This window comes from Callorhinus ursinus, unplaced genomic scaffold (assembly GCF_003265705.2).
Source record: "Callorhinus ursinus isolate GAN/ISIS: 27379988/994484 unplaced genomic scaffold, GSC_fseal_2.0 scaffold4, whole genome shotgun sequence".
Classification (NCBI taxonomy): domain Eukaryota; kingdom Metazoa; phylum Chordata; class Mammalia; order Carnivora; family Otariidae; genus Callorhinus; species Callorhinus ursinus.
The window spans coordinates 33,832,538-33,859,737 of NW_027397066.1; the positions used below are offsets into that span (position 1 = coordinate 33,832,538).

The window sequence follows — 27,200 nt, forward strand, 5'->3', positions numbered from 1 at the left end:
GAAACCAAACACAGAATAGTTACTAAGATTCTAAAATCTGTCCTCGAAGGGCCTCAGCTGCACGATGACTGCAGGAAAAACCATTTTCTTCAATTCTTAAAAAGGGTACACTAGCAAATTACACAGAGCAATTTTCTAATGCTAGCTAGACTGATGTTGATACTCATTTTTTAAATAAATTACTGGCTTGGATACCGTCTATATATAAAAACATCCAGTAGACTATTTTTGTTTATGAATGAAGGGGAAGATCAATTCTTATTTGAGCAGATAATAATCACTTTGGAAATTTCCGAAGTCATGAACAGTTAGCATGTCGTGAATATAGATCTTATTCAGACAATGTAATCAAATTGAATGTTTTATTCATTACAGGTCAATATAGGACTGAGAAACTACTGCTTGTTCTTATATTAGTAATTACATTAAAATAAATAATAATTGACTATATGTCACTCAAGTATGGTATCTTCGAAGGCTTTTAAAGGAAAGCTAATAATTCACAGATTATTTCACATAAAAACTATAAAGACAAGCAAAGAAATCAAAAGATGTGACATGGCAAACTCTATTAACATATTTATCACAAACATCTCCACTGCAGACTTACACAAAAATGTGGTTCCTCCTAATGAAAGCAAGTTCTGGATACTCTCTTCATTCTTGTACTGGTTCACTGAATGTGACGAAGTTGATGTGATTTTGCTTCATCGGCAACCACATGATAATAAATAGGCTAGAGCCTTCACAGATATCACCGTACCACAACTTAAACTTCAGGGGTTCAATCATTCCCCGAACATCAGTTAGCACAAGGCTCTCTATAAACTTAAGAAGTTACTATCTATCACCCAGCCATATTTTGTTTTAGCTCCCTAAGAAAAAGAAGACCAAGACCATATTTTGGGTCCATTCATCATTCTGCAAATAGGTCACCAAGATTTTTTAAAGGCATCAAAGAGAAAGAAAAGATTTAAAGGAATGGCAGGGTTAAAAGATCCACGATACCCACTTCCTGAGTCCTGAAGTTGTAAGCGAAAGCTTACCTATGGCTTTTTCTTGTATTTTTTTATGAAGATTTTATTTATTTATTTGAGAGAGAGAGAGCAGGGAGAGGAGAAGAGGAAGAGAGACAAGCAGACTCCGCGCTAAGCACAGAGCCCAATGCGGGGCTCCATCCCACAACCCTGAGACCATGACCTGCGCCGAAAATCAAGAATCCAACGCTTAACCAACTGAGCCACCCAGGTGCCCCTGGCTTTTTCTTTTAAATGAACAATAAAAAGAATAATTCCACATTCTCTATGGATGCATTTTTATGCAGTGACCTTACCAGCCAAAGGACAGCCAAAGATAGCAATGGGGCAGGTAACACATATGTCCACTCCCAACCAAGGTGGTCTACCCAGGCTGAAATAAGAAGACGTGCCGAGAAAGAGCAAAAATCAGAGAAGCCATCCTGAATGGGGCCCTCCAGAAATTGGGAAGCATGGCTTGACCTACTAATGGAAAAACAAAAAACATATTCTAGATCTAATTTTGATTTTAATACTCCATTGAAGCTCCAGTAGCAGAAGTCAACTTTCAGCTGTATGTCAGAGAAAGGAAATGTCTCTGAATTTCACCAAGACCAAAATTTTATGTTTTTTCACATTAAAAATAAGTCATCCCGCAAACAAAATTATAACTTAACGACAAAACAAAATAAAATGGCCAACTAGAATCCAAATGTCACCAAAGAAAGCACTAACCTTTTTTCCCTTCTAAATCACACCTATTCACAATTTTTACAGAGTTGTAATGAAGGAAGAAATAAAAATTTGCGGTCTTCATATTTCCAATGCAATTATTTTAATGTCTGCATAATTGCTTACTGGGAACTATGCTAACACAAAGACAAAAAGAACACGGGTAAATATAAAAAAATACAGGTGGCATTTTAACTGTACTATGAAAAATGTTCAGTTTTTATGAAACATAAAATCATACTATGTTTCCAAAACCCAAAATATTTTAATTCACAGTTTCCATTTAATAAAATAAGTTGTGAAATTTATCATTTTGTGTAAAAAAAGACCCAATTCATATAATCATTAATGAAAATTCTTGAAATTCTTGAGATAATATACCAAACTTGCAAATCCTTCAGTCAGTAGTTACTGGTAAAGATTAAGACAGAAGTAATGGAAAATTTTAATCTGTTTTATTCAAATGGATAATGGACATTAGAATGCTTACCATCTTTATGAAAAACAAAGCATTTTTTTATTTAAAGTAATGCATACAGTAATCTAGAAAATCCATCTAAATTGGTTTGCATTCTCTTCCACCATTTCAAATTTCCACATTTATCCCAAAGAAAAATAACTAGAGACTAGTACTTTTAAGAGAGTGACTCAAATAGGAATGGAGAGGAAAAGTAGCAAAGATATGATAGTAAAAATAAATAGAGACATATTGCGACTTAACCCTATTTCTTGAACAAAACTTTTTCACAGAAAAACTGCACTGCAAACCTAAGTAAAGTATAATATGGAACAAGCATAAGGACAGGCATAAATAATCAACGAAATAGAACTGAGGGTTCTGAGATACACTCTTACATTTATGGTTAAATGATTTCCTACAAAGGTGCTAAGATATATCAACAGGTAAAAGACAGTCTTTTCAGCAAATAGTTTTGAGACAATTGGATATCCATGGGAGGAAAAAAAAAATTAACATACCCCAAACTTAACCCCAAAGGGACCAAAGCCCTAAGTGTAAGGACTGAGACAAGAAAAGTTCTAGAGAGAAACATAGGAAAAAAATTTCAGTGACCTTTAGTTAAGCAGAGAATACTTAGAAACATCAAAATCATGAACTTTAGAAGAAAAGACTGAATAACAGAACTTCATTACAGTTAAAAACTTTTAAAACTCAACACCTAAAAAATGAATAATCTAATTAAAAAGCGGGCAGGAGACATGGAAATGGCCAAGAGACACATAAAAGATGCTCAACGTCACTGATCATCAGGGAAATACAAATCAAAACTACAATAAGATATCACCTCACACCGGTCAAACGGGCTAAAATCAACAACACAAGAAACCACAGGTGTTGGTGAGGATGCAGAGAAAGGGGAACCCTCCTGCACTGTTGGAGGGAATGCAAACTGGTGCAGCCACTCTGGAAAACAGGATGGAGGTTCCTCAAAAAGTTAAAAATAGAACTACCCTATGATCCAGCAATTGCACTACTAGGTATTTACCCAAAGAATACAAAAATACTAATTCAAAGACATACACGTACCCTGATGTTTACAGTAGCATTATCTACAATAGCCAAATTATGGAAATAGCCCAAGTGTCCATCGACTGATGAATGGATAAAGAAGATGTGATATACAGCGACGATGGAATATTCCTCAGCCATAAAAAAAAAATGAGATCTTGACATTTGCAATGACGTGGATAGAGCTAGAGAGTATAACGTTAAGTGAAGTCAGTCAGTCAGAGAAAGACAAATACCATATGAATTCACTCATAAGTGGAATTTTAGAAACAAATGAGCAAAAGAAAAAAAGAGAGAGAGAGGCAAGCCAAGAAACAGCCTTTTAACTATAGAGAACAAACTGATGGTCACCAAAGGGGAGGTGGGTGGGGGATGGGTGAAATAGGTGGTACGGATTAAGGAGTGCACTTGTGATGAGCACTGGGTGTTGTACAGAAGTACTGAATTACAATATCGTACACCTGAAACTACTATCACACTGTATGTTAAGCAGAATTTGAATAAATTCTTTTGAGCTTTAAGGACAGCAGCAGGAAAATGAAAAGAGAAGCCACAGACTGGGAGAAAATATGTGCAAATTATATATATCTGATAAGGGATTTACAGACAAATAACTCAATATGAAAATATGCAAAGAATTTGAATAGGCACTTCCCTAACAAAGATATAGGAGTGGCTAAGAAGCTCACCGATTATACAACTTGTATAACTAACTCGATAATAAGGAGATAAATTTCATAATTATCATCTTTTGTTCTTTTCAAAAGCTACATAATAGGATGATTTCATTAGTAACTCCAAAGCACGTTACTTTGTATTTCTCATATCACAGCCAAGTTTTCAAATCACTGTAAAAAATAATGGTAATAACATCCAGACTGAACAAGAAATGAAACTATCTCTATTTGCAGATGACATAACCTGGTATACAGAAAATCCTAAGGAAGTCACAACACAATAAAAAACTATCAATACTGATAAACAAGTTCAAGGCTTAAGGAAACAAGATCAATTTATAAAAATCAACTGTATTTCTATATACGGGCCATGAATACTGTGAAAATGAAATTTTAAAAATGATTCCATTTATGAAGGTATCAAAAAGAAAAAATGCTTAGGAATAAATTTAATAGCAAAGTGCAAGATTTGTTGCCTGAAAAGAAACAAAACACTGTCGAAGAAATTTAAAAAGATCTAGGGGCACCTGGGTGACTCAGTCGGTTGAGCATCTGACTCTTGGTTTCAGCTCAGGTCATGATCTTGGGGTTGTGGGACTGAGCACCGACCGCATCAGGCTCCCTGCTCAGTGGGGACTCCGCCTAGGATTCTCTTTCTCCCTCTCCCTCTGCCCCTCCCCCTGTTCTCTCTAAATAAATCTTAAAAAAGAAAAGGATCTAAATCAATGGAAACACATCCCACGTTAATGAATCAGAACTCTTTTTTTTCCAGTTTTTTTTTTAAGAGAGAGCAAGTGCGTGTGCACATGCATGCTGGGGCAGGAGGGAGAGGGCAGAGAGATAATCTTAAGCAGGCTCTACGCCCAGCATGAAGCTAGCCGCAAGCCTCAATCTCACAACCCAGAAATCATGACCTGAGGCGAAATCAAGAGGGTGGACACTTAACCCACTGAGCCACCCACCCACCATGGATCAGAACTCTTAATATCGGTAAGATGGCAATACTCCTCAAACTGATCTAGAGATTCAACACAATCCCCATCAAAAGGCTGGTTCAATATTCAAAAATCAATTAATATAAGCCATCATATCAATAAGCTAAAAAAGAAAAAAATCATATGATCATATCAATAGATGTAGAAAAAGTGTCTGATAAAAATCCAATACGCTTCACGAAAAAAACTCTCAGCAAACCAGGATTAGAGGGGGAAACTTCTTCAACTTGATAAAGAACATCTATAAAAAACCTATAGCTAATATTATACTTAAATGGCGAGACACTACATGCTTTCTCATGATCAAGAACAAGGCAAGATACTTCTCACCACTCCCATTCAACATCATACTAGAAGTCCTAGCTAGTAAGGTAAGACAAGAAAATAAAAGAAATAGATTGAGAAGGAAGAAATAAAACTGTCCTTGTGTTCACAGATGACATGACTGTCTATGCAGAAAATCCCAAAGAATCAATAAAAATACTCCTGGATCAAATAAGCAATTATAGCAAGTTTGCAGAATTCAAATTGTTAATATACAAAAGTCACTTGCTTTCTTACACACCAGCAATAAACAATTGGTATTTAAAATTAAAAATATAAAACTGTTTATTCTGGCATCAAAATAAATGAAATACTTAGATATAAATCTAATAAAATATGTACAAGATCTATATAAAGAAAACTATAAACTCGGATAAGAGAAATCAAGAAGTTCTAAATAAATGGAGTGATTCCACATACATGGATAGGAAGACTCAATACTGTCAAGATATCAGTTCTTCTCAACCTGACCTATAGATTCAACACAATCTCAATCAAAATCCTGGCAAATTATTTTGTAGATATTGATAAACTGATCTAAAGTTTACAAGGAGAAGCAAAAAGTCCAGAATAGCCAATACGATACTGAGGGAGAAGAACAAAGTCAGAGGACTAACACTATCTGAACTGAAGATTTACTATAAGCTGGCGTAATTAGGACAGTGTGGTACTGTTGAAAAAATAAACAAACAGATCAATGGAACAGAACAGAGAGCCCAGAAACAGACCCACACAAGTACAGTCAACTGATCTTTGACAAAGGAGCCAACGCCCTTCAATAAAGAAAGGATAGTCTTTTCAACAAATGGTGCTAGAATAACTGTAATTTCATATGCAAACTATGAATCTAGACAAAGACCTTAACAGCTTCCACAAAAATTAACTCAAAATATCTGTAGATCATAGACCTAAATGTAAAACATAAAATTATAACACTCTAGAAGATAAGGGGTCATTCAGGGTTGGCAGTGACTTTTAGATACAAAAGCAACAATCCATGAAAAAATTAATAATTGATGTTGGACTTCATTAAAATTAAAAACTTCAGCAATGAGAAAGACATTATCAAGAGAAGGAAAAAAACAAGCCACAGAACTGGGAGAAAATATCCACAGAAGACTCATCTGATAAAGGACTGGCATCCAAAACATACAAAGAACTCTTAGAGCTCAACAATAAGAAAATGAACAATCTGACTTGAAAATGGGCAAAAGATCTGAACAGACACCTCACCAAAGAAGATATACAGGTGGCAAACAAGCATATGTAAAGAGGCTCAAAATCATACACCATTAGGGAGCTGCAAATAAAAATAACAAAGAAATGCCAACTACACCTATTAAAATGTTTAAAGTCCAAAACAATGACAATACTAAATGCTGGCAATGATGTGGAGAAACAAAGTCTCATTCATTGCTTTTGGAAATGCAAAACAGGCACTTTGGAAGACAGTTTGGCAGTTTCTTACAAAACTAAACATACTTATACCATACAGTCCAGCAATCATGCTCTTTGGTATTTACTCAAAGGAACTAAAAATTTATGTCCACACAAAAACCTGCACATGAATGTTCATAGCAGCTTTATTCACAATTGCCAAACCTTAGGAGTGCCCAAGATATCTTTCAACAGGCAAATGGATAAATGAACTGTGGCACATTCGGACAATAGAATATTATTCAGCACTAAAAAGAAATGAGCTATCAAGGCACAAAAAAACACAGAGGAATCTTCAATGCCTATTTCTAACTGAAAGAAGCCAATCTGAAAAGGCTACATAATGTATGACTCCAAATACATGACATTCTGGAAAAGGTAAAAACCATGGAGACAGGAAAAAGATCAGTAGTTGCCAGGAATTCAGAGGGAGGGGAGGATGAACGAATAGTCAGAACACGGGATTTTTAGGGCACTGAAACCATTCTGTGTGACTCCATAATGGTACATACATATCATGTATTTGTCAAAGCCCACATAATGTACAACACAAAGAGCTAACCCTAATGGAAACTATGGACTTTAGTTAATAATAATGTATCAATATTGGCTCATCAATTGTAACAAATATACCAAACTAATGCAAGATGTTAATAGGGAAAAGTCTGAGTGGTAGTGGGGATATGTGGTAACTCTCTATACTTTCTGCTCAATTCTTCTGTAACCTAAAACTACCCCCAAAAAATAAAATCTGTTAATTTAAAAACGCAAACGGGCACCTGGGTGGCTCAGTCGGTTAAGCGTCCGACTCTTGATTTCAGCTCAGGTCATGATCTCAGGGTTGTGAGATCAAGCCCTGCGCCGGGCTCCATGTAGGGCATGGAATCTGCTTAAGATTCTCTCTCTCTCCCCCTCTCTCTCTGCTCCTGCCCACCCTCTAGCCCGTGCACACTCTTCCTCTCTCTCTCTCCAAAAAAAAAAAATAATAAATAAGAAAAATTAAAAATAAGAAAGCAAAGTGTCAATTATAAAAAATAATAATAAAGTCTCACATCAGAAGAAGAAATAAATCTTTAAAATTCATGACATGCTTGGAATTCTGCTTGAACAGAAAGCCAACTGAGGTTTTAGTGAGAAGAGCAGCTGTTACCCTGTGCTGTTAAAATAAACTCTGGACAGCTTTCTGATAACCTCTCATTTGGTTGCTCCCAAAACAATTGTGTTTACAGTAAACACCAGGATTCTACTACTAGTGAAGCTCTGAAATTATCTTCCTTATCTGCTATTTACTTTAACTATAAGCCCCGGAAAGCCTCTCTTTCTTTCAGACTCAAAAAGCAAGTAACTGAATTAAGTATATTTTTTTTCTAATGTTCCTGAAGACTAAATTCTACTTCTCCCTTTGGTTAAATAATAGCTCTCTCTGCCAGTCTCTCCAACACCCAGCAGAATTCACAATTGCACCTCTACTCCCACAGAACTTAGTTTTACCTCTAGTGATACATTTTTCACATTGTGTGTCAGAATACGGACCTGGCCCATTCCCCCCATTGTGAGCCTCTAAAGACAGGGAGTGCCAGTCATCTCCCGCGAAGACCTCACACCTAGAAGGCATTCCCTATCAGGACCTGTTTGGATCTAAGTGACCCGGATATCTATTTCAAACTAACTCCCTAACCTGCCATGAAAGTGAAACCATAGTTGCTGGCTTTAGAGGGTGCTGCCTCTGGGGTCATAAGGGGTGGGTGTGTGTGTCTGTCTGTCTGTGTGTGTGTGTGTGTGTGTGCGTGTGCACGCGCGCCCCTCCCTCCTCATCTCACTTCCTGTATCTCCCTGCTCTGATCCCCTCTGTGTTAACTTTATTCTCAGAAAGGCTTTCCTTAAGCGGTGGCAAAGCGGGAAACTAGCAGCTCCAGCTTAACAAACCCACAAAAAAGGAAAAACCTCTTTGCAACGGGGTCAGTGAAAATACTGGGTCCTCCATAAATCGATCCTTGTGACCCTGACTAGCCAAGCTTATGTCACATGCCCATAACAGAGGCAGTGAGGTCACCTCCTCCGACTACACAGGCTGAAAACAAAGGAAGGGTGACTAACTGCCCAGGGAAAATCTGGGTGATTTACTGAAAGGAGGAAAGGGGTGCCGGGTGGGTGAAGTCAACAGACGTTCACTACTGTACAGGTTCTCAAGACGGCTGAGCTTGCTCCTGTGAGTATTTATGAACTGTTCTTGATGTCTAATGCTGAGTTACCCCCTGAATATCCAGTAGGACTTGTCTGTCATGCCTCTACCTGTATGTATCATACACGTTCTCAAAATGAATTATCCCTCCCTTACTGTTCCATGTGAGGCTGTTCTGTTTCATTCTCCTGGTCTACCGTTAGGCTATTTTGCATTTATCTATATTCCTATTATTTTCAGGACACTTCTTTTCTTCTGTGCTATAGGAGTATCTTCATGCCAAATGCACACACTGCCAAAAATGAACATGTTGCTAGCTTTTGTCTAAGGGGAGATAAGAGTAAGTAAAATCTCGCCAAGCAAACCAGGGCCAGAAGCGCCCCAACAGAAATGGCAGGTCTCCATGACTCCCCCCTTCCCAGTGTGAAAACACAAATGAGGGCAAGTCTGAAGGCACCAGCACAAGCCCATGCTTTCTCAAGAACAGGCTTTCTCTCCAAAGTCAAGCGAAGATCGCTGCGGTTGTTATGGGGGGGCCTCTGGTTGGGGACTCTGACATACGCTGTGCTGAAGACTTTCTCTTCTCTGCAGGAGGAGAGGAAGATGAGCAAGAGGCTGGGGCAGAGGAGACGAAGAAAGGAGACAGCGATCCACTGCACCCGGAGCTACGTCAGGATCTACCGGCCATCTCTGCAATGCTAGGAATCTCTCGAATAATTGGGAAGGACTGTTTGGGGCTGTTTCAGAAACACTTTATGGAATAAACAAAACCGCTTTTCCCTAGCTGACCCAATCCGCTTCATCCCGCCTCTCTGGTACCAACCTGATTTTACTTAATTAGCGTCAGTCTCCGGCTTTCACAGGAGCTTTCTTTTATGGATTTTCCATCCAGCAAATGTTTCTGTTCCACGGCTGGGCAGATCCGGCCACAGCAGCATGCTTGGCCACAGACCACAGCAGCTCACCCACAGCAGCTCCGACCTGCAGGGGAAAAGCCAGAGCCCATTGGAGGGATTCGTATTCACAAACTCTCTCTCTCTCTCAAGAGTCTATGTTTGGCGGGATAACCCCAAGTGTTTTCCAACTGTTTAAAATCATTAATGAACAGAGACAATAGTGTATAAGGTGTCCAAAAGACAAGTCTGGGCTATCCTAAAGGAGGACTGGGGCACTTAATCGTTATTGAAAAGGTTCGGCCAAATGATTATACTCTGTTTGTGGAAAATGCAAAAGCCAGATGTTTTAATTAACCACAGAAAACACAAGCTACAACTAAAATTTCATGAACACAGTGATCTGCCCTGTGGAAAACCACAGGAATGTTCTGGCAAGGCTCAGTCTGAATTCTTGGGACACAGAGGGCTAGAATCATTCCCCTTAGGAACTCGAACAGAAAATTAACTTGCTCAATATGTTTTAAAAAAGTAAAATGAAACCCAGATTTAATCTCAATCAAATACAAAAACATTTCAGGACTTCAAAGGGCACCACCGAAAGACACATAAGGGGAAGGTCATAAAGAATTCCAATGTGGTTCAGGATTTAGAATGCATTTTCAATGCAAAGCAAATGGTGTAACAGAAAATTTTATAGGCTAAATAATCCGAAGGGGAAACTAATCATCTTTCATTTCCTACTAGAGAAAAATGATATATGAAATCAATATTCAACAAGTGAATTATAAATATTATCAAATGCACCATGTATTTGGGCAAAAGGAATCTCTTAACCATCCTCCTTCATGCCAAACCTGTGGCCTGGCCCACACCAGCTACCATGCTTCAGCCTGAGAAATCAAGGCATCCAGAAAAATAGTGTTAAAATAACTTATGCTCACTGATATTACAGCTAGCAATTCTGGTACAGAACACTAAAGTGAGGAAACCTTAGAAAAGCAATTAGTGAACAATTATGAACTAATAAATTAAGAAAGCCTCATTTGTTCATTATAGTATTCATTATGACAACATCTATATATGCTGAATATTGAAAGCCTGTTCAAGAGGGAACAGGACAAATGTTATTTTCAGATACTAGGGCTACAATTCTATTTCTGTAAGGCAAAACAGACCCTGTCACATGTGTGCCAAGCATAATATTACATTAATCTCCACCTTCATCTGAAAGCTCAGGCCCAAAAATCATCTCAAAAGGAACCCAAGAAAGTTATATATATATGGTATGATCGCAATTTTGTTCTACAAACTAAGTGTATATAATTAAAGACACAAAAGTATGAAAAAAGAACTATTTCTGGGTCATGGAATTAGAAGCTATTTGTCTTTCCTTCTTGGTGTTTTCCAAATTTTCCACAACTCATATGTATTACTTGTAGAATCACAATATTTTTAAATAAGATTTTTATTAAACTGATGGGGATACAAATCAGTAAGTGGATGCCTATCCTATATTAGCCTGATCTGTGGGTTTCTTCTCATCTGAACAGTAAGAGCTAATAAATTAAGAAGTCTTCATTCATCTGAGCTCAATAATTCTTAATTTAGAAGTTCAAAACCCAGTGTCCAATAACATTTCCAGGGCTGAATAACACTACTTTCCTAAAAATAAGAAATCTGTGTTTGTTTACTGACAACTTGCCACAAGGAGATAAGAAAACCATAGTTATTTCCCTCCTTTAATTAATGCATCCAAAACTCTCTATCACTGGCCATGCCATATTATTTTTTGCTTAATTAAAAAGAGCGCCTCTGGTGTTACTTATGGTCTCACAAGAGCCCAGCCCTAGTGAACACTTGACCCACTCCATTTTTGACACTCTTGGCATCCCAGAAAACACAAAACACAGTGGTGGAATCTTAACACTGGAGGACTTGGCAATCCATCATTGCAGGAATCCCAAAACTCCCTCAGGTTACAAATGAAGACCCTGGATGCCCAGAGAGTTTCAGTATCTTTCCTGAGGCCACACAGCAGGGATGAGAGGATCGGGCATAAAGGTCCAGATCGCCTGCCTCCACTCTGACCCAGCACTCTTTCCACCACGACGATGCCTCGGCACGCGCTTTTTGAAATACAAGTCTGCAGGAAACACGCACGCATTAAATTCATACCAGCAAAACCAGAAGAACAAGACAGACATTTGTTCCACCAAAAATGAAATGCACGCAGGAAAACAACAACAACAACAACAAAAAAACCACCAAAGGCTCAACTGCGGGCTAAAAAAGATGTGGTGGCTGTGCCCAGAGCACGTTCAATCTGAGAAACAATGGTCGCACTGTGCTCAGGCAGCAGGTGTCCTGACCAGAAACTGCCGATCACACCAAAAGCTTGCTGGTCCTACTACATACCCACGGCTCAAAGCAGGACAAAAGGTTTTCAACGAGATAATATGACACTTGCACTGAGCCACCTGTAAGAGACAAGAAGGACGCCCGCTCACCCCACCAGTTGGAAACAATGATTTATGGCATCAGGTCCCAGCCTCTTCCTGACCAGATGACCCAAAGCTTAAGGAGGAGACATTAGTGGTTTCAAAAAATTAAGTAAACAACAGTCGCTGAGAAATAACATAACATAATCCTAATACTTCCTATCTTATGTCTGATACAAACCTCAGAGAGGGAGCAAGATTTTTCTCTTTTCTGCTCAGTTATTTGAAATACCGCTCACCTCCACTTCTTTCTTAGCATCCACCTATGGTAGTATCCCCGCTACCCCAATCAGAAACCGAAGAGTCGAACACAAGGTGGACAGTCTGAAAAGCCAGGGGAGAGAAGAGGACAGATGGCAAAATGCAAACTCAGAAACGCTCCCTGAAAAGCCTGTATGGATCCAGCACACTGCTCGTCAGCCTGCCCTACTGTGCAGCAGGACAACAAAGCCATGGGTTGTGAAGCTGCGAATAAAACAAGCCGCATCGAGGGATGATGTGATCTCGCTTTGTAAGAGCCAGAACAAACACAATAGCTTGTCCCGCCTCATTTGAGAAGCCAGGCATCCGGCGAAAAAAAAGAAAATGCAGGGGTTTTTGTTTTTGTTTTTGTTTTTCCACGCAAAACTGCTCCTCAAGTCCCTACCATATATTTCCATGGCTGGATCCTGGAGGAAACACAATACTGGCAGTTTATTTATTCCCCTCGATGCTCTGTTCTAATACTAAAGGTCAATGTCCACAGTGGGCAAAGAGAATTCGATTTGTGTTGCCATGTCACAATGAAATCAAAGCTTTGGGGTATTGTTCAACTCTTTAAAGTTATTTGTGTGTGTGTGTGTGTGTTTTTAATTTGTTAAGATAATTATTCTTCTTTTTTAAGGTTTTTATTTATTTATTTGACAGAGAGAGAGAGAGACAGCAAGAGCGGGAACACAAGCAGGGGGAGTGGGAGAGGGAAAAGCAGGCTTCCCGCTGAGCAGGGAGCCTGATGTGGGACCCGATCCCAGGACCCTGGGATCATGACCTGAGCTGAAGGCAGACGCTTAACGACTGAGCCAACCAGGCGCCTCTTATTTTATTTTTTTTAAGATTTTACTTATTTTTTGACAGAGCCAACGAAAGAGGGAACACAAGCAGGGGGAGTGGTAGAAGGAGAAGCAGGCTCCCCGCCGAGCAGGGAGCCCGACGTGGGGCTCGATCCCAGGACCCTGGGATCATGACCTGAGCAAAAGGCAGACGCTTAACGACTGAGCCACCCAGGCGTCCCTCTTTAAAGTTATTTGTAAGGTAATGATGGTTAAGTTCAAATTTAGTGGTCTGGGAGAACCAACTCTCACCCACTAATCAAATCAGATAAAATCTTGCTGGAGCCACCAAATGATCTTTCTCAACAGAGACGAAACATAAATTAGAATTAGATCAGATTCATTGATTCTGAAGTCCTTTCTTAGAACCTTGGCTGTGTGTTGCTTGGTCTTTAGCTTCAGTGAATGCCTTTGGCAAAATGTGCACCCAGATGTTTGCCACCATTTGAGACTCTTAAATGTTTGGTTGGTGTTTTTTTTTTTCTATCCTAATATCACAGGGAAGGTTTCTCCTTCTTGAGCCAGAGTCCAGAAATATCAGCCAAGCCAATTCAACACTTCAGAAATTTCTACCTCGGGGCACCTGGGTGGCTCAGTCATTGAGCATCTGCCTTCGGCTCAGGTCATGATCCCAGGGTCCTGGGATCGAGCCCCGCATCGGGCTCCCTGCTCCGCGGGAAGCCTGCTTCTCCCTCTCCCGCTCCCCCTGCTTGTGTTCCTGCTCTCGTTGTCTCTGTCAAAAAATAAATAAACTCTTAAAAGAAAGAAAGAAAGAAAGAAAGAAATTTCTATCTCAAAATGACCAGGAGGACTAGGCAAAAATACACTGGAGAACATTCCTCCCACCACTTTGGAAATTTTATTTTAAAGACTGATTGACTTGAGAGAGAGAGAAAGAGAGGAAGGGAGAGGGACAAGCAGACTCTGCAGTGAGCTCAGAGCCCGACATGGGGTTCAATCCCAGGACCCTGAGATCACGACCCAAGCCAAAATCTAGAGTCAGATGCTTAACCGACTGAGCCATCCAGGCGCCCCTGGAAATTTGACTTTAAAAACTTAGATTCATAGTATTAATAAATTTACACCTTAAAATGTTTGGGAGAAAAGAATACAGCATTAAAATTGTTGTTTTTTTTTTCCTAAAAAGAATGTATCATGGGCACCCATCACAGGCAACTTAGAAGAATCTATTATGAATAATCCAAACTGGCACCCAACAAAGATTGTAGCTGATGGGGAAGACAGTAGGTAATTCGGAAAAGGTTTCATAAGGTAACTTCCCCTGTCATGCTCTCAAGTAGAGAGGGTTTTAACTCGGGGAGCAAAGAGGGGGAATTTATGCTTATTAATGTTTTAAAGGCTGTTCTGGAAAGAACAGGGGATGAAGAAATGAGCAGATTTAGAGCTTGTAGTCCTAGCTCTGCTACTTAGGACCTGAGGCTTTCTGGGATAACTAATTTATTCTCTTTAACCTTCGTTCCATCATGTGTGAAACTGCGGTGATACTATCAGCCAACTTCCTGGGATTTCCAACTGATAAAACCAAATATGAAAGCATTATAGAAATTTTAACACTATGTGTTCATTCAACAAATATTTACTAAGAAACTGCAATGCTGCCAGACACGGCACTGAGGACCCAACCATGGACGAGAGATCCAGTCCTTCCTGCAAGGACTTAGGTTAAGGAATGCACTGTGATGTGTGTGAGGCACAGGGAACTATGGGAACATGTAGATGGCCTCTAATCCAAATACCAGACAAATATCAGGTATTGTTACCTTTACGAGTTTTCTTTTTTTTTTTTAAGATTTCATTTATTTAGGGGCACCTGGGTGGCTCAGTTGGGTTAAACGTCTGCCTTTGGCTCGGGTCATGATTCCAGGGTCCTGGGATGGAGCCCCACATCGGGCTCTCTGCTCGGCGGGGAGCTTGCTTCTCCCTCTCCCTTTGCTGCTCCCCCTGCTTGTGTTCTCTGTCTTGCTACCTCTCTCTGTCAAATAAAAAAATCTTTTTTTTTAAAGGTTTTTATTCATTTGACAGAGAGAGAGAGCACAAGTAGGCAGAGCGGCAGGCAGAGGCTCCCCACTGAGCAGGGAGCCTGATGTGGGGCTTGATCCCAGGACCCCGGGATCATGACCCGAGCCGAAGGCAGATGCTTAACCGACTGAGCCACCCAGGCGCCCCAAATAAATAAAAATCTTTAAAAAAAGAAGATTTAAGCACTGACCAAAATTTCCATCCTGATAAAGCTGACATTTCAGTCCTTCCTCATTCACATGAAATGTAAAATACAGGAACTAAATCGAGGAAGCAGCAAGGCTACTTCTGCTGCAACACAGGGACTCTTGTAACCAAAAGACCTCCACACAAAAGTTAAAAGGAATATTCTAATTGATCTAGATACAGTAAACACCTTCCTTCTTCTTTTAATCTCCAGACCACGTTTTACAATACACCATATAATTTGCTGCCATTATACGAAGTGCACTGTTAGGTGTGAGGGACTGCAATCTGTGTGTGCTGGCCTGTGTGTGAGCACTCTCCCTACACTGCCCCTACCCTCTCACCCGCGCCCCCCCACCCCAGGAAAAAGAACACTCACTGGAATCCATCCAACAACAACCCCGGTTTTAACAAGGGGAATACAGGTTATTTTAGAAGCATTTCCTGGAGCAGTCATTTTTTAAAGAATAAAAAAAGTGGAATTATTTATTTTAGAAACTAAACTGAAGTTCAATTTTAACATGCCAAATGTCTGCCTTAGCAAAGTTTCTTTTTTAAATCTGTTTCATTACAAAAATAAATAAAAAGGGCCTGAGAACTAGGCTGTCCAGGACACTGTCAACTCAACTGTCTAAAAATTCAGTAGAGGACAGTGGGGGAGGTGACGAGGAACGAGGGGAAGGGAGGCAGCAAAGATCCGCACACCGACCAGGATTAATAACCTGAAAGCTCACATACTCGACAAACGGGAAGAGCCAATGTTCAAAATGTGGGTTAGCAAGGAAGAAAGTAAATATCCAAATAAAAATGACCAAAATGATACACAACTCCAGAGGAAGGCTTCCTAAACCTGGAGTTTGTACAAAAAAAATACAAAGTCCAAAAGCGCAAGTACCCTGACATACATACCAGGTCTGGGGGGAGTGTCTGGGCAATCTTAGGTTTTTTAAAACTATTCCTACATGATGTTTGATGCACAGTCATAATTGGGAACCACTGGTTTTACTCTACTGCCTTATAGAAAATGGTACTGGAATACTTTTTTTTTTAAGATTTTATTTATTTTAGAGAGAGAGAGAAAGAGAATGTGCACGTGGTGGGGAGGGGCAGAGGGAGAAGAGAGTCTCAAGCAGACTCCACGCTGAGCATGGAGCCCAACATGGGGCTCGATCCCACAACCCTGAGATCACGACCTGCACCGCAACCGAGACTCAGACCAAGAGGCAGATGCTTAACCTACTGCGCCACCAGGCACCTCTGGAATACTTTCATCATAATAATGCGTAACTGTTTTGCTAAGTGCTTTCCATGAATCCTCACATTCATTCTGAAGTAGGAACTATTATTATATGCCTATTTTTAAATAGGGAAATTTGAGGCATAAAGAAGTCAAGTAACTTGACTGATGTTACCTGGCTTTTCAATCAAAGACCTGGGATTTTTCACCCCAAGTCAGCCCCGTATTTTCTCAGCATCTGGTGAACGTCAGCAAGCCAAGTCTCTTTTCCACTCTGTAGTCTCAGGATGTCCTATGACTACCTCATCTGTAATGGAACGTAAGCATTACAGTTTTCCACACAGAGCTTAAAACCCAAAATTCAGTAATACATTCTGTATTTAAGATAATGTTCTGAAAATCATGTATAACGTAGGGTCTATTTAGAGCATTGGGGGGTATCTGGTCAGGCCTGCAGTTATTTTAATTACCTTCCAACCGGACCGGAGATGAGTAGAAGGTGTGCTTCTGATCTTAGGGAACGTATGTTCCTGCATCAACACAAGACTTTACCTAGAAAGAAGCTGGACACAGCGAAGTCCAGCTCTTTAGGAATTACTGCCTCCTCACAACTTCAGGCTTTCATTCGTGTTACTCCATCTGCCCAGACTGCCTCGCCCTCCCACTCAGAAGTGCCAAAGGTTCATCCTCTGAAGCCCAGCCCAGATATGACCTCCTTCTTGAAGTCTTCTTGGATGCCCTGGCAGAATAATTATTGATGCTTGGTGATTGTCAGTGCTTCCCCCTATCACACAGAGCAGGTTGACACTTGACTTCAGGAATACACTGGCCTTATCTCATCAGGGTCCTGCAACACCTCACCTCCTCACCCTTCAGTCTCAGGTGGCCCAAAGTCTTCCTGGTTCTTCCCCCACCTCTCTCAAGGCTCTTTCTCAGGTTCCTCCCAAGACTCCCTTCTGCATGATCACGAGAATACCAATGGTGTTCATAAAGGCTTCATCCTGACTCCTCACACTTCACACAAATCTTCTGGTGACTTCAACCACATTGTCAGGCCCAGCTACCGGGTATTCTGATGACTCCCATATACCCATGCAGTACATCCCCCGTTCATTCATCAAACATTCATTGAGACATACACTATGCCAAGTACACACGACGCTCTGTCTCCAGGCCAGACCTCCCCCTTGACCACTCTATGTGCAACCTACTTGTATCACCACTCCTGGATGCCCATGCCATTAATACTCTAACCCCAAATGGCAACCATACGAAGAGGCACATTTCTTCACATTTTCAAACAGGTAATATTGAGATGTGTCTTTTAAAAATGGCATCTTAAAAAATTCTGGCAATAGGGGTGGGTGCCTGGCTGGCTCAGTCCGTGGAGCATACAACTCTTGATCTTGGGGTTATAAATTTAAGCCCCACCTTGTGTGTTAGGTGTTAGAGATTACTTAAAAATATTTGGCAATGTTTTTCCTAAAATGTTTTACACATAGTATAAAGGTGGTTCTTACAAACAATGGCATCTTATAATGAACTGCAAAAATTATCTTAATGTATTTCCCTTCCATTGTTCTACAACAGTGCTGTTTACCAGAACTTTTCTTCAATGATGGAATTGTTATTCAACACAGTGATAGCCACTAGCCACATATGCCCTGAAGTGTGTCTAGCAGACTGAGGACAATTTTTTATTTTTAATTTTTAAATTTTAAAAAACTTTTAATTTTATTTCATTTTAATCTACATGTTTATCAATTTCTTCATCACTCCTTTTTGCATCTCAGCCCTTCCTCCCAGAACCACTTTCTTCTTCCTGAAGTATTTTCTTTAAGAAGTTTCTTAATAAAGGTCTGCTGTGGCAAGATTTAGATTTTTGGAAAGCATATTTTGCCTTTTTCTTGAATGACAGTTTTGCTGATATACAATCAGCAGTATTTTCTTTTAGTATTTTGAAGGTATTTTTCCAGCCTCAATCACTGCTGTTGAGAAGTCAGCTCTTTATTCCCTTGATGAACAATCAGCCTTTTCTTTCTGGGTGTTCTTAAGATCATCTTTCTTATTTCGGTGTATTGAAGTTTTCCTATATGTAGACATGGATTTCATTTTATTTATCCTTATTAGTTTATGTTGTGCTTCCCTTATCTGTCCATTAATTACTTGAATTTAAGGAACACTGGTCATTTATGTCCTTCATAAACTCTCTCTGGATATGATACACTAGATCTTCAAATATAACTTCCCTCCATTTGTTCTATTACCTTTCTGGGGCTCTGAACAGATCTCCTTAGAGCCTTTCCACCCTTCAACTACACTTTCATGTTCTTCTTCTCATTTCTATGTTACATTCTGGTTAATTCCTTCAAGCTTTTTTTTCTAGCTCATTACTCCTTCAGCTGTTTCTAATTACTGAATTATTATTTCAACAGTTACAATTTTTTCCTTAGGTGTTGTTTTTGTTTGTATTTTTCCAAATCTGCCTGGTCAATTTTCTTTTCAGCAACAACAAAAATACCTAGATTTATACTGCTCTTGTCCACAATCTTTCACCCCATCCCACCCCATTTTATTGAGATATAATTGACATATAACACTGTATCAGTTTAAGGTGTTTAAGGTACAACATAATGATTTGATATTTGCATATATTGCAAAATGTTTACTACAATAAGTTTAATTAACATCAATCGCCTCACATAGTTACCACTTTTTTTCTTCTGATAAGAATTTTTTTTTTAATATTTTATTTATTTGAGAGAGAGAGAGAAGGCGAGCATGGGGGTGCGGGGAGAGACAGAGGGAGAAGCAGACTCCCCATTGAGCAGGACTCTGGGATCATGACCTAAACCTAAGGCAGAAGGCAGACACTTAACCGACTGAGCCACCCAGGTGCCCCCTGATGAGAACTTTTCAGATCTATTCTCTTAGCAACTTTCAAATATAAAAAACAGTACTGTTAACACCAGTCACCATGCTATATATTATATCCCCAGAACTTATTTATAACTAGAAGTCTGTACCTTGACCACCTTCCCCATTTCCCCCACCCCTCTCCTATGGCAACCACCAATCTGTTCTGTTTCTATGAGTTTGGGTTTCTTTAGTTCCACATATAAGTGAGATCATACGATATGTCTTTCTGTGACTTATTTCACTTAACATAAAGCCCTCATGGACCATCCAAGTTGTCACAAATGGCAACCTTTCCTTCTTTTTATGGCTACATAATATCCCTGGTCAATTTTTATCTCATGCTCTTTGCACTTATTTGTGGTTAACTATTTTATTTCTTAAAACATTTCAAACACTGTTATTTTATATTCCGTATCATAATTTTAATATCTAAAGTTCTCAGGGTTCTAAATGTATTGTTTGTTTGTTTTTGGTGACTCTCACTCTTGGTAGTTTGTTTTCTAGAAGAATTGGAGATCTTTTATTCTGAACTCATATTTGGTTGATCGTAGGAGAATCCTAAGGTCCAAAGAAGGGATGCCTTCATCCAGAAAGGAATTGTATTTGCTTCTGCCAAAAGCCAATGGGCTCTATCTACCCGGGCCACCTTAGGTTCTTTTCGAGGTCCTGGTGGAATGCAGGCTGCTCCCACCTTGTCACTGACCGAAGGCTTGGTCTCCAACCACAGTGTGATATCAGCATTTGCCCTGGTGGCAACCTATCTTTTGTGGTTGTTTATACACAAAGCTCTCAGCTTTGGTTTAATTTTCCCTTTGATGGTTGATCTAATTGAGGTAGGAGATTTTGGAAATGTCTTAGCTTCTGGGATCCCAGAAGTATATTAAAAAATATTTTATCCAGATAACAATGGGGAAGTGTGTTAGAGTATCCAATCCACTATACTGCTAGAAACCTAAGTCCCCTACTAATGATCTTCCCTCAAAGCCTACTTTTTGTCCTTTGTTTTACATTTTGCTCAGTGGCACCATTCACTCTCATCCAAATCTGAAACCCAATATGGCAGGTACCAACGACCCCTCTCTTCCCTCCACTGTCCCATGTGCAACTAGGTACCAAGTTCCAAATTCTTGAGTGATCAAAAATGAGCCTGCATTTATCTTTCTGATTGGCATGGCATCTAGTAGTATAATTTTAATCATCAAAGGACAAGTAAGAAAAAAAAATGAAAATAAATTAAAACCCAAATCATGCATTCCTGCCAAAAGACGGTGCTTTATATGAAGGAAGCTTCGAATACAGGGAAGAAGACAGAGAACTGAGTTTCACACAGATCCCAAAAGAACTAGAACTCTGGCATCAGAACCATAATCACATTTCCAAGGGGAGGTTTAATTTTAGTCAAACAAAATTATCTGTCATGATAAATTAATGTTAATTTACATTTTATTGGTTTTGTAGTTTTGCTTGAATTTACTCTATAAATTTGTCATTGTTTTATAGTTATATAAAGAGCTGAAGCGTAAGGAGTTTATACCTATTATGTTTGAGCATATTTCAACTACTTCATAATAAAAATATGTATGTCAGTACTGTGGATTTGTGAGAAATTATTTCCTCTAAATAAAGAGGTCCATAAATTATTGAGATTTAAGGAACACTGGTTTTTATGTTCTTTGCCACCTTTGATATTCATCATTCTCTCTATAAATGAATACAGAAAAATGGAATACAACAGCATAATCAAGACATCATTTACTAAACTCCAATTTCTCCCCAATGCTCCAGCTGTTGGAATTAGCTTCATACGGATGAATCTTTTAAGGCAGGATGCTTTGTTTCTTTCCTCCAATAACGGCAGTTTCTAGGATATAAGACATATGCTCTCCCCAGGTCCTACCATCACCCACTTCTACTCGAATCTATAAAATGGCACAAATGTACCTGGCAACAGCAAATGAAATGTGTCAAACAAAGGACGGTCCTCGCCTTAAGGAAGTCCATTTCCTGATTGAGTTTCAATAACCGGGAATTCGGGTGAGTACTGCATTGTTGTTCTGAATGAGTACAAGAAATTCCCAATCATTTCTTTTTAACTTCAATATTCTTATTCTTTATGGACTGATGGACTCTGGTTCCTTCAGTCTTTATGTACTTCATTTTTAAAAGTCCCTCTTACCAAGATAAAACTTTCTCTCCAACATACTGGCCTGTCAACATCTTCTATTTCTCTTCCCACAGGGTCCGACTCCATCAGAACCAGAAGGGAAGTCACTGCATATCCATGTCATCTGTTATTGGACAGAGAACACTGAGGCCCGGAATGTTGAAAAGGCTCTGTTAGGCACAACCCAGAACCTGGGTCTACTCAGTCTTGCCCACCCAGTCCAACTCTGTGGCTCCTCTGACTCATTTTAAACCATAAGTAGCTTGAACTAGGACTTCAAGTTAATGACTTTGGTCACCATTAAATTTTTGTTGTTTTTAAAAAGTCAAAGAATTGGACAGTTTGCTAATAACAGTAATTTCAGGATATCCACACCCGGTATGTGAAGGAACAATTTGAGTTTCAGTAAAAAGCTAAAGAAAGTTTCTTCAATTCTGAAACCTAATTCCAGAATTCTTTTTGGAAGTGTTTTTTTTTTTTTTATTGTTTTCATCTTTGTTTTTTAATCAGAGCACATCAACTCAGGGAGAAAATGAGATTGCCTATTTATTCAAAGAGAGAAACAGAACATTCTACTGCGAGTTTAAAAACAATGCTGTGACTACATGTAACTCTAATTCAGCAGTTCTCACATTCAGATCCAGGTCGGGGCACAAGAATATGCATTTTCTAATTGCATTATAGTTGACACACAATGTTACCTTAGCTTCATGTGTACAACACAGTGATTCGACAACTCTGTACTTGATGCTCTGCTCACAAGTGTAGCTACCGTCTGTCACCACACAATACAATCACAATAGCATTGACTATATTCCCTATGCTGTGTCTTTTATCCCTTTGACTTATTCATTCTATAACTGGAAGCTTCCATCCCCCATGCCCCTTCACCATTTTGCCCATTCTCCCACCCCCCCTCCCCTCTGGGAACCTTCAGTTTGTTCCTTGTATTTATGGGTCTGTTTCTGCTTTTTGTTTGTTTATTCACTTGTTTTGATTTTTAGATTACACATACAAATGAAATCATATGGTATTTGTCTTTCTCTGACTTAATACACTTAGCATAATACCTTCTAGGTCCATCCATTTGTTGCAAGAATACACACTTTTTTTAAGATTGATTGATTTATTTGGGGAGGGGAGGGGCAAAGGGAGAGGGAGAGAGAGAGTCTTAAGCAGACTCCACACTGCGCACGAAGCCCTACACGAGGCTCCATCTCACAACACTGAGATCACAACCTGAGCCTGAGCCAAAATCAAGAGCCACCGCTTAACCCACTAAGCCACCCAGGCACCCCGCAAGAGTAGACATTTTAAACAAGCACAAGTGATCATAATGTTGATGGTCTGAAGGCCACTGGATGGAAAACACGGATCTATACAATTTAAGTTAACTTTGGTAGTTCTACCTAATCGAGAAAGGGAGGCCAGGAAAGAAAGGAGGCGAAAGCAGAGTAAGAGAAAATCCCAAAGACACAGTACACAGCCGACAGACAGACGTGGTGCTACCCTTCACGCACGTGGAAAAGTGGCTTTCATGGAATAACATTCCTAAACTCTGACCTAATAAATTACGCCGAGGGCTGCTGCAAAGAATGTTTAAAACCAACTCAGAGCAGAAATGGCATTCCCACACAGCCAACAGGTGAAATCAAAGGCTAGTACAGGGTTTGGCAGATTTCAGGCCCTCATGAAATGTTTGTTTAATTAAGAAGCAACTCTGGCTCTAGCTGGAAATCTATTTAACCACAGCAGTGAAATCATAATTAATATGATCACATCTTATTTTCCCCCTGTGTCTGTTTCCTCAGGGCATCCATAATGTCTGAATTGAAAATGGAACAGTAAGTATTATAATAACAACATTTGTTGGAAAGCTCATCCTAATTTTCGTAGTTCATAAATTGATGGATATGTCTTTATTCTTTTCAGATTTTTTCCAAAGGAATCTGAACTTTTAAAATTACATGTGTTATCCACCTTTGACCAAAGAATCCTGGCAAGCAAAACCTTCTCCTGGAAAGGAGAGCTGGGAAAAAAGAAAAGGAAAGAAGAGGAGGAATAATTAATTGAAGGGAAAGAAATCAAGGGTAAAGAAGTCAGGAATTAAATGTAGCTAAAAATACAAGTTGCTACTTCAAGGTCCAGATATGATATCATTTTAACCCCAACAGACTTGTTTAAAAGAAGATGACCAGAGCTCCTGAGTATCCTAGGAGAGGGGACCCCCCGAGCTCTACATATCCACCACCAGTCCAGCTCGCTCGCTCACTTATTCATTCATTCATTCAGTCAGTCCTTTTTACTTCCTTCATTTCAGGACAACATTTAGCAGTGTTTATTTTATTCCTTATAGTCAAAAGAAAATCCTGATGTTAAATCAGGAAAGAAAACTTGTATTTACAAATTAATGTCTGCTGTGAAGCTGAGTGCGCAGATTTCTTTCACAGATGTGGGGGTGAAGCATTGCAGAAAGTTCACAGGCTTGGGACTCTGAGAGAAATGGGTTCAAATTCTGACTGTGTCACTTACCTGTGTGACCGTGAAACTCATCACTTAACTTTCTGAGTTCGTTTCCTCCTCCATAAAATGGGAACCGTACCATCCCCCTTCTGGGTGCAGTGAGAATTAGAGACAACGTGTCCTAAGGGATCTAACACAGTGCCTCGCACACAGCAAGTGGCTGTTCTTACTGTTATTTTGCACTGGCTGCCTCGGCCTGAGGGCCCCACAGTTTTCTGTCCGGGCAGGTGAGTCTGAAGCAAGTGTTCCCCAGGCTATTTTATACCATTTTCCCGGCAGCAAAGAACTCCCACGTGAAGCCCTCCTCAAATGACTATTCAGCACCAGACCCTCGGGAACTGGGTTCTGTTCTCTCTCGAGGACAGAAGAAATGAAAGTCATTCTCCTCAGGCTCTCTCAAAGGGGCCTTCACTTTTTTTATTCTATTGTTTTCACTATAATAAGAGAAGCCAAATAAGTGACTCCCAAATTGTCACTCTTGGAGCGAGCTAATCCCCAACGCTTGAATAAGTGGGAGAGTGGAAGGCGTAAATAGGAGAGGTGGGGTTGTCAGTGGGCTCTACCCACCTGCACCCACAACAGCTGTGATGCATGATTCCTCTTGAAATCGGGACCCCACCAGGATATGCCAAGAAACAACATAAAGTCCATGGAGAAGAAGCCACTGGTTCTTACCAAATTTCCCCAGCCCTTGGGTAACAGCCCACATGTTCCAAAGCCCTTTTCCATGGCAGTCCTATCTGGGATTAAGAGAGATGGAGAACATGAGGGACAAGGGCACTGACTCCAGAGCCAGGTTGCCTGGGTCCAATACCTGGCTCCATCCCAGCCTAGCTGTGTCACTTTGGACAGGCATGCCAAAGGGGCATAATGATAGCACCTAACTCACAGGGCTGCAGCAAGAATTGAATGGTTTAATATATGTAAAGCACCTACGTTAGCTATTATCATTACTATGAAAGCATTACCCCCGATTACCAAGGCCAAGAGCACACTCTCTTCTCAGAAAAGGACTGTTGTTATTTCTTCAGAAAGCTACACCCAACTAGAGGTCTCTAAATTGAATTGTATTTTAGATACACGAAAAAGTCATTCTGGTTTGTCTAAAGCAGTGGCTCTAAGCCAGGGTGGCATCAGGAGCACCTGGAAAGCTTTTCCAAAACGTGCATGTCTGGGCAGTGGATCTGGTTTGGAGCCCAGAATGTGTATTCTGACAAAGCAATGTCACTCGAATGCCCACTTGGAGGTGAGAAACACTGGCTGAAAGCAAGTTCCAACTCTACAAGACCAGCCTTTCTTGGCGGGGTGGGGAGAGTTCAGGGGTATTTCAAGGGTAGCACTGCCCACAAAAATGTTTTTGGAACCCGTTTGCTGCTGCTTGAAATTCCTTTAGCAGGAGGTTCCCATTGCGTAAATCAGAAATATATTTTAAACTAGAAAAGGAACCAACATTGGTTGAGCATCTATAGCATGGCAGGCCCCTTACGTACATGTCCCATTCCTCAAGATGGGACACTTGTGGCACTTGTGGCACTTACTGTACAAAGAAGGAAACTGAGGAGCAGGGAGGTTCTGTAGCAGAGCCAAGATTCAACCCCAGCTGGGTCTGCCCACTACACCACACCACCTCCTGGCCTATCAGCTGCACTCAGGAACCCTGGACACAGTTCTAAATCAAGGACAATGAAACAGGACTGGAGGAGGGGCCTCACATACACACTGCAACACACACACACCACACCCCATCCCTAGTTTTTTCAGGTTGTACTGACCCAGGAATAAGCTGAATTTAAAGATGCAAGGAAGGAGTCCTCCACTCACCCCTCGCCTCCTCTTCCAGGAGAAGATTTTAGGGCAAATCTCAAACTCACCAAGTCTTAATGCTACATATGTACAACTGAAAGGTGTTAGCTTTAAATCTCTCTTTTTTCTTCATAGGCAAAGATGAATTACTGGAAATAGCTAAAAATGGGAGAAATTGTCCAATAAACCTCAAAATAGCTACAATGAAGCTCAAATAAGATCACAAAATCCACAGTAACATGAGCTAGAACTTATTGAACTTAATGCCAAGAATACATCATCTTCCGACAACCCCTAGAGATTCCCATTTTTCAGATGAGAAAACTGAAGTAGGAAAAAAGTTAAAAAAAAAAAAAAAACTTGTCTGAAAATCGGTTTGTAAATGGAAATTAAAACCCAGGAAAAAATCTAGCCTTTTCAACTCTTAAGTCTAGTACATTATTTTGTCTATAAAATCACTATGTAATCTGTGAAGTCTTATAAAGATATTACTTTCCCCCTTATTAGGGAATTTTCATGAACCACCAAGTGCCTCAAAGCTGCAGAAAAAGCAAAGGGAGCAGATAATCTATAAACTGGAATCTCATCCCTGGAATAAATAAGAGAAGTTAATCTATTTTCAGCTTAATGAATAGAAAATAAATAGAAGCATCCAAAGAAAATGAAGGCAATCAAGAAACTAAGGAGAAAAACAATAGGCCTGAGGAGAAACAATGCTATTTACTGGGAAACATCAAGGATGAGAACAGGGAAGTGATTCACACAACTATAAGACAAAGATTCAGGGCCCAAGGCAAGCTGGTTGTAAGGAATGGGGGAGAGCGGGGCAGGCAGGAGACAAGGCTCACAGGTGCTGCCTTCCTGAATCAGAAAGACAAGGGCTGAGGTCACCAAGCCAGAGAAAGGAAATGACGGGAGCCCTGCTGCCTAAGTGATTAGTCAGAGTGTGAGGAAC

General features: G+C 40.0%; 1 protein-coding gene across 16 annotated transcripts in view; it reads right to left on the reverse strand.

Annotated features, from left to right (window-relative positions):
* APBB2 (amyloid beta precursor protein binding family B member 2) overlaps nucleotides 1–27,200 on the reverse strand; it is a 355,485-nt gene that overhangs the window by 275,243 nt on the left and 53,042 nt on the right. For 9 of the 16 annotated variants that reach the window (XM_073891567.1, XM_073891574.1, XM_073891578.1 and 6 more), the window contains one exon: nucleotides 9,715–9,872. The exons of 1 other annotated variant lie outside the window; for it this stretch is intronic. The gene's annotated coding sequence lies outside the window, so the exon portion shown is untranslated. Of the gene's footprint in view, nucleotides 1–9,714; nucleotides 9,873–12,466; nucleotides 12,485–12,524; nucleotides 12,621–17,011; nucleotides 17,144–27,200 lie in introns of those variants that run through there. 6 more of the 16 variants (XM_073891575.1, XM_073891564.1, XM_073891572.1 and 3 more) reach the window with 4 other exon arrangements.